Raw genomic sequence first — 8,413 nt, forward strand, 5'->3', positions numbered from 1 at the left:
CCTGATAAATTAATACCTTTAGATTTCTTAGTTTTACTTTTTTTTTTCTTTTGAGAGAGAGAGAAGGCGCAGAGGCAGAGGGGAGAGAGAATCCAAGCAGGCTCCACACTCAGCACAGAGCCTGACTTGGGGCTCGATCCCACGACCCTGGGATCATGACCTGAACCGAAATCAAGAGTCGGACGCCCGGCTGACTGAGCGCCCCCCACCCCCGGCGCCCCGCTCGTACTTTCTCAGAAAGTCAAGAGCAAGAGACAACCCATGTATATCGGGGCCTTCTGGTGACCTCGTAACCGAAGACTACAAAGGGTTCTGAGACCAGGGTCTGAGAGCCGCCAGCCTACCCAGTGACCCTGGAGAAGGGGTCCAGGGGCGGGCTGGTCGGTCCACGGCTCCCCCTGACCCCAGTCCAGGCCTCGAGGGGTGGCAGCTGGGACCCAGTAGGGAGCTGTGTCCGCAGGCACGACCAGAGTGGGCCCAGGCCTGGCGTCGGGGAAGCGGCAGGCTCTGTGGCTGAAGGGCGTGTGACAGACGGGGGGCGGGGGGGGGGGGGGGGGCCGGGGCCTGAGCGCCGTCTGCTCTGTGTCACCGTGCGTGCAAGAGTGGCACCCTCACCTTACAGGGAAGACTTGGCCCAGAGCCATGCAGCAAGGGAGGGGCAGCGTCCCCGTTCCCGGCCAGGCCAGCAGCTACACCTCGCCCCTTCTCTCCACCTCTGCCCTCCCCCTTGGGGTTCAGGCCAGAGTCGTCCCCACGCACACGTCCTCTTAGCCACCCCATCTGCTCACAAACACCCTCCCTGCCTCTGGGTGCTGTGCGACTTTCAGGGGCCACAGACGCCTCCTGCTCCAGGAAGCCCTCCCCGAAGTCCTCATCCACAGGTGTCTCTCGGTCCAGGCACACGGGCCCTGGGACACCTGGGCTCACACACCTGAGTGAACGTGCACACGTACACCGCCTTGCACCCCTGCCTTGTGCACACCCACTCTGCCTCCGAAGCCCAGCACGCACGGCCTCTGTGGTTCTCGGCGCCCAGCAGCCCGTCTCCCGACCCCCCTCCACCCACAGACTGCAGCTCGGCAGGCAAATCAGAGCCTTTTTGGTCCCAGGAGCACACAGGTGCTGCCTTCCTGGGGGAAGGAATCGAACGCAGGTAAAGTAGAAGGGACGGGTGGCCGGGAGGGAAACGAACAGGAGGGGAACCAGACATGCCGGCCTGAGCGCACCAGGCCACCAGCTCCACGCTCCCCACCCGAGGACCCGAGCGGCAAAGGTGCCCCCGTGCAGAAACGAGGCTGCGGCACACCCCGCCCTGCTGGGCGGACAAGGCAAGCCTGGGATGCTGCACGTGGGGGACACCTTCTGTCCCCCTTGACGGTGACCTGAGGTCCCGCCACTGAGAGACCAGGAGGAGGTGGCAGCATCTGGGGGACACCTGCGGGCACCGTTCACAAGCTGGCGGGCGCTCTCCAGAGACCGCGGCATCACCCACCCTGAGAAACCAGACGTGGAACAGTCCATTTCACGGCCACTCGAGAAGAAATGATGCCAGCACCGCAGGGCCCGCCCGTCCGCAGGGCCCTTCCACAAACCGCTTCTGTAAACAGCGAACGTTCCCCGGTGCCTTTCAGGTTAAGATGGGCTTTGCGCTCAATCTACAGGGAGAAGGCAGCACTGGGAGCAAGAGGGGCCCGGGGTCCTCCTGCATCGCTCCCGAAGGGGGGCCCCTCCTGGGAAAAGGCTTCCAAGGTCACTTTTCTGCAAAGGGCATTAAAACCTCAACCGTGCATTTGCTTCAGCTCCAACAAACGGGACAGGACCCGTCGTCGGCCGCGTGGCCGTGACGCCAGACGGAGCTGATCTGAGGAAATGCTCTCGTCTCCTTCCACAGAGAACACGGGAGGTGGCGGTGGGGGGGGAATCAGTATCCGAAAGCACAACGATGAGGAAAACGGCTCAAAGTCTGAAAAGCCATCGCATCCCCAGGCTCCAGAATCAGTAACGCGACCACTAACACCCAGGCCCCGCCACCGGGTCCAGGGCGCTCCCGAGCACGAATGTCCAGCCCCCATCTGTGGACACAGCTTCCAAACGCCGACGTGTCCTGTGCGGGGGCTTCTCCCCAAATCTCGTGCCGTCCCAACCCCGGACCCCACATCTCGGTCGGCTTTGTCCCCACACTCCCTCTGTGACAGCCCCCTCCCGGAGACCCCCCTCCTGCCTGATGGCCCTGCCTCCTCGGGGCTCTGGGGGCAGCAGAGCAGGCGCCGGAACCCTGGCCCACCCACCAGGCCCACCCTGCGGCACTCACCTTCCCCCACTCCCCCCTGTGCCCCCTCCCCCCCCACCCTGCTTCTCTTCGGTTCCGGCACAGCTGATAAGGGCCTGCGCCCTGCAGCTCCCCTGTCCCACATCAGCTTCGCCTGCCCTCAGAGGAAGTCACAGATGCACCACTCCCTCACGTCCCCATCGGACCACAGGGGCTCCTACCCCAGGGGGGCCCCACCGCTCGGCCGACCAGACCCCAGCGACCCGGGCCTCCTCGGGCAGCCAGAATCCAGCACCTGCAAATCAGACCAGTAACCAGCATTTCATCTCTTGAGGTCGGGGCGGGGGGGGGGGGGGAGCCACTTAAAGGGTCCCGTCAGGATGCGGGCCAGAGGATGTCCGGCACCTTCCATGACTGGAATCCCGGGGCAGCAACAGCTGAGGAGCGAGAGGACCCCTCCGGCCCCTCCACGGCCACAGCCCTGGCCTCGGCTTACCGGAGCAGCAGAAGACACCCCAACTTCTGGCTAGAATTCTCGCCAAAGTTCAACCCAGAAGAAGGGTCTACTGCCAAACCCTGAACCAGAAAAACGCAGCTGATCGGAACAGGCCGCCTTCGCACCTGAGAGGCAGCCCGTGCGAGCAGAGAACAGGCAGAAACCCACATTCCACGCGAACTTGCCCTCAAACAGGAACCTGCACCGCACTGGTTTCCGTCCTCGTTACGACGCTGCGGGCAGGTCGCAGCAAACGCGAGAGACGCCACTCAGCAGAGCCCCTCAGGTCCAGGGGAGGCCCCGCTCACCACATCACCTCGTCCCCACCCGCCGTGGGGCTCCCGCCACAGCCTGGCTCCGCGAAGGTCCTTCCGCCAGGACCCGCGCCGCCCGTGCCCACGTGGCACAGCCACAGGGCCGCCCCAGTCAAGCTTCCGGCACCAAGCTCCGCGATCCCGACGGAGAGCCCCCGTCCCGACCAGGGTCCAAAGGTCTGGCGGTGGATTCCCAGGGGAGGGCAGACCTCACCGAGAGCGGCAGGCTCCTCGGAGACCTGGCCGATCCGGACTGACGGGTTGGCACAGCCCAGGAGGGTGGTTTCCCATCCTGCCCGGGGACAGCAGCTGACACGATCCCGCAGCCTCGAGACCTCGGGGACAGTGGGAAAGGCTCAAGGGAGCAACGGAAGGCCGCCTGCTCGGGCCTGACCCCCAGGTCGCAAAAGGAAACAAGATCCGGTCAACTGGTTCACCGGGAAGAGAAGGACCGTCGGTAGCCCCCACCTCACTCACCGCTCAGCCCGGCTCCACCCACACAGAAGGCGGTCAGAGTCCCTCTGCTGTGACACAGCTGACCCTACCGGAAAGGCCGGCCAGGGTCACTCATCCCCAGCACACTCACACCGACAGAAACTGAGAGCCCCGGGTTCGACCGGGCCATTTAACCGGTCAGACTCCCAGCCTGGGTCCCCGCTCCACGTCCCCCAAGACAGTTCAGGAAGAAGCGGGGGGGGGGGGAAACCTGCAGATACATGACCCCTGACCTCCCCCCCGGAGGGCTGCAACTGCGCACAAGCATTCCACAGCCTCCACCAACTGCCTTTGGATAAAGTCCATCCACCTGCTGCACTGGGTCCGCATGCCAAGCAAGGAGAACACGGGGGTGGCCGGGCCCTCTCTGCAGGACCGCAGGCTCATGCCAACCCACTGCGAGGCCCGGACCGGGCTCGCTCCTTTCCAGCTCCTTGGGAGAGCCCACCATGGGGACAGAGGGAGAAGGAGCGCCAGATGTAAGGACAGGAGAGCTGGAGGGGCCGGCTCGCCCGCTGGCTCTGGACACCAGCCACAGTCCCCACCTCCGTGCGGCTCGAGGCTTCTCCGTGCTCTCCAATCTCGGCCCCTCGAAAGGTGCAGGGGACCCTCGATGATTCCTGATGGCTTGAGGGGGGCAGCCGCCGGGGTGGTCTGGGCAGGGGTGTGGGTACGGGGGGGGGGGGTCAACGCAGGACAGGGCGGCCAACCCTGGCCAGGGGCTGAGCTGCCTGACGGGAGCCTGTTTTCCTCTCCAGGTCCTCCACGCGGGGACCCCACCACCTTCACGACCCTGGTGTCAGGGGCACAGCCAGCACCTACCCCGGGGCTATAAGACAAGGGTCCCAAGGGTAGGGCAACCCCTTGATAAAGGCAGGTTCACAGCCCAGGACACCGAGCTCGAGCTCGGAAGAGGCACCACTCTCCAAGGCAACCACGAGAAAACCCTGTCCTGAAGGCCAGTTCCCCCCACGTCACCTCCAGGGTTGTTTTGGAAACCCGAGGCATTGAGCCCAAAGGCAGGGTCTCCCCACTTGGTGCCCCTCTGCCCCCTCACCTCCCAGGAGCCTGCCAACAGCCTGGTCACGCCTCTCGGCTGCAGGGCAGGTTCTTCTGGGCCTGGTCTGCCGGCCACACGCAGGGAGGGGCTCACAACCCCCATCCCTCAATGCTTCGCCTCATGGGGGCCCCTTCCCGGCCCCAGGACACCCCCGGGGTCGCCGGAGCTCCGATCTTCCCCTTCACCGCAGGGTGGCCCCAGCCTCAGGGGCCCCTCTCCCATCCCAGGCCGTTCCCACACCTGAAACTTCTGGAAACACCTGCCGTCAGCGGGGCTCACCCCACCACCACCACCAGAGGCTCCTCACTCCCCCACCTCCCTCACCCCAGCTCTCCTCTGGCCACCTCTGGCCTCTCCCCTGTGCCCCACCCGTCCTGAGCACACCCTGTCCCTCACACCTGTGTGCTTTCATACCTGCCCCGGCCTCGGCCTCGAATGCTCCTCAGGCGTCGCCTCCCCAGCCCCCGCTCTGCCCAGACCACTTCTAGAGGGTCAGGGAGGAGGGACGCCCCCGGGCAGATGTCCGGCCCCACCGACACAAGACAGTGTGGTGCGGGCCCAAGAAAGGCCTCCCCCAGGAAACGGGCAACCCGGGAGCTGATCTCCCGCTGGGAGAACCTTGTTACTCGGGGCTTATCATCAAGGTCCGTCCCCGCTCCTGCTTTGCTGGCGAGCTCGAGGGCACCTCTCACGTTGGAAATAACTGAGCGAACAGACAAGGGGGTCCTGCGTGACTGCTGCGGGCGGCCCCAAGGGCCAGGATTCCTCCAGGTCTGTGAGCCTGGGGCCCCGAAAAGAGAAGAAGATCCGGCCCACAAGTCTCCCTTCCTAGAGGTCTCCCCCAGCCCCATACACGCTACCCCAGAAACTCAGCCCCACACCTGCCTCCCCAGCAAAGGGTGCTCCACGCGGCCCCCAAGCTGCCTTCTGCAAGCGGCAGGGGAGCCCCCCCATGAGAGGCGCTCAAGGAACATTCCCCAAATGGACAAGAGCGGCAAATTCCGCTCCTCATCCAACCTCACCCACCCGAAGGGCCTCCTGGCTTCAGCTGAGGTTTGAGCGGGGTGGGGGGGTGGGGGGGGGAAGCTGGGCAGGAGGGAAGCCGGCCATGGCTCACCAGCCAGGATTCACGAGGATTCTGTAAACACTTCCGGAAGGTTACCTTTCGCTGTTGGCAAGTGAAAGGCTCTGCAAACCACATAACCGTCAGCAAGGCTTGCAGGTTCCTTAAGGAGACACGCTATTTCCAAGCCTTTGAGACAACAGTGTAGATAAAATCAACTCCTATTATGTTTTTTGCTAAAATGGCTTCTTTTGAGAAAACCTACATGGAGAGATTTCTCATCTAGGTTATTCTGGTGCTCGAAAATAATCACGGAGTAGGGTTTCTCTCTCCTAATTACACAGAATTTAGGACAAAATATTCATGTAGGTGATTCTGAAATACTTTATAAATGGGTCATAACAGGCTCTTTTTATCCCCAGCATGTTTGGGACGCAGCAGGGCCAGCCTCTACGCGCAGGGGAACGGGCCACAGGCTGGTCCCCACAGACGGAAGGCACACGAGTCAGTGACGCTCAAGATGGAAATCCCGCTCCGAATTCGGGGCTCCTGCAGGTGTAACCGACGTGGTTCCCAATCGGAATGGTAAAAAGATCCCGGAGAGAACGTGAACCCGGTTGTGAATGACCGTGTTCGCTCTAAGCGAGGCCACGGCTGACCTTTCTTGCTACGACTCAGGGCCGGCAACTCACCAAGCAATCACACAATTAGGCAGCCAACTATTGAGAAAATACACTCTTGCCTAACTTAAAAGGAAGCTCATCTGTCAATTAAGTCTGCTGGCAGGAGGACGGGGAGGTGGCCTCACGCCCCAGGTCAAGGGTCCGGCGGGGGCGGGGGGGGGGGGGGGGGCCACAGGGGGGCAGGCGGCACCACCACAAGCACGCCCAAATGCCCTCAGCCAAGGGGTGGGGCCCCTTGGATGAGGGATATGGTCCCTGCCCCCCCGTGGGGCCCACACTTATGGGCAAGGTCCCAATGTGCCAATGACACCTGACAGTTCCTGTCCCTCTGTGGCCACGGCTAAATGTAGAGTGCCGGGGGTGGGGGAGGCGGGGAGGAGGGACAGGACACAGACCTTTCTGGGGTGTGTAAGCTGGGTCACCAGCAACGACTCTGGCAGCATAGGCCGCACTCAGATTTGGTGAGAGTTGGTAAACTCACAGTCCACTTTCTGGCACAGCAGTAAGGTTAACGTGTTTTAGGTCTGGGATCAGAGCACGTAGGACAAAGAGGGATTCCACAGTCACACGCTGGGAAGAGGGAGGACACAGTGACCTGCCTCGGGGCCTGTCCGTTCTGGGGCCCCTGCCTTCTCCAGCTGCTTCTCTAAACGAGACCCCGGATCCTCGGCTGTGCTGGGACAGACACCGTGGGCTCTCCCTGCCAACCTCTCAGGCCCATCCCTGCCCGGCCACGGCCTCTCTCCTGTGCGCCTGGCCCGCACTTGGTTCTAAGCCCTGGGTTTCTTCCCTCCTCTCCCCCTGCCAAGCCGCACCCCCCCCCCACCCCAGGCCCCTCAGGAGGAGCAGCCTGAAGACACCCACCGACCAGGCATACGGGAGGCAACCCCCCGCCTAGGCCACACACACACAGAACTACGGCGCCCCGGCCCCAGGAGCGCCACCTTCTCGGACAGGGGCCCCCCCACAGCTCCAGCACCTCCTCGGCTCTCTGCCAGAAGGCAAGGGGTCCTGCAGCTCCAGGGGGACGCAGAGCAGACACAAAGGGCTGGACCCGGGGCTGCATGGGTCACGCTCCAGACTCTGCCCTTCCTGCCTCTGGGAGGAACCCAGAGGCCTGTTCAGGCCACCAAGGCTGATGCAGACGTGCCAAGGCCCTGGGTGACAGTGGCCTCTGTAATCACCCAGCCTCGCATCTCTCTGGCCGTGTGATCTTTCCTGAGCCACACCTCACCTCTCTGTGCTGGGCCCTCCAGCTCTCAAATGGGGCCATTAGCGAAGGAGACCACGGGTGTGAGACCTGGGCCCCCGCGGCAAGCTCCAGAGTCCCCGTTACCACCATCGGGCGGCATTTCTGTGCGAGCCTTCCTGCTCCAAGTGCCAGTCCTCCCGTTCTTTAGGGTTCCTGCCCCACCCCCAGCAAAGCTCCCGCCCCTCTCAGAAGCGGTGACACAGGCTCCAGGGGCAGGGACGGCCCAGATTAGCGAGGCCTCCCTGGCCCCGCCCCGCTCCACCCCCCAGGCCTCCGCTCCAGGTACCGCCCCCTGGGCTGGCTCAGCCTCCAGAGGGCAGAGCGAGACCGAGACCAAGCCAGACCCCAGACAGCACCCTCCAGCAGATCCCGCTCCGCTGGCTCCGAGTGAGACAGCAAGGGCAGGGCAGGGAGCATCGTGGTCGGCCCCTGGCCTCCCAGCGCTCGCTGGCCAGGTGCGGCAGGCACCTGCAAAGATGGCCCGAGCCCGAGCCCCCCCTCAAGGAGCTCACGGTCCAGTGGGGGAGACCCACGTCCTTTGATGGAGGGTCAGGTGACAGGGAAGAATCTGACACCCCGGCTTTCCCGACAGGGTTGGGGAGGTCCGTGCAGAGCCGGGGGGCCCTCGGCACACACACACACACGAAGAGGGCAGGTCACCCCGAAAGCAGAGTTTAGGGTCCCCCTGAGGCCCGCAGTGGGTAACAAATAGGACAACTTCAACCCTGTAAAACACCTAGATGGGCCCAAAAGGTGTGGCAGTTGGGACACAGCCAAGGGC

The 8,413-nt window shown here is 63.6% G+C and overlaps 1 protein-coding gene across 2 annotated transcripts in view; it reads right to left on the minus strand.

Annotated features, from left to right (window-relative positions):
- Positions 1 to 7,763, minus strand: part of GRAMD4 (GRAM domain containing 4) — a 66,796-nt gene extending 59,033 nt beyond the window's left edge. The window contains exon 1 of one of the 2 annotated variants that reach the window (XM_040490526.1): positions 7,615 to 7,763. The gene's annotated coding sequence lies outside the window, so the exon portion shown is untranslated. Of the gene's footprint in view, positions 1 to 7,350; positions 7,425 to 7,614 lie in introns of those variants that run through there. The other variant, XM_040490527.1, reaches the window with a different exon arrangement.
- Positions 7,764 to 8,413: the final 650 nt, after the last annotated feature.

The sequence above is a fragment of the Herpailurus yagouaroundi genome, unplaced genomic scaffold, assembly GCF_014898765.1.
Source record: "Herpailurus yagouaroundi ecotype Mexico unplaced genomic scaffold, PumYag 182, whole genome shotgun sequence".
NCBI classification, from domain to species: Eukaryota; Metazoa; Chordata; class Mammalia; order Carnivora; family Felidae; genus Herpailurus; species Herpailurus yagouaroundi.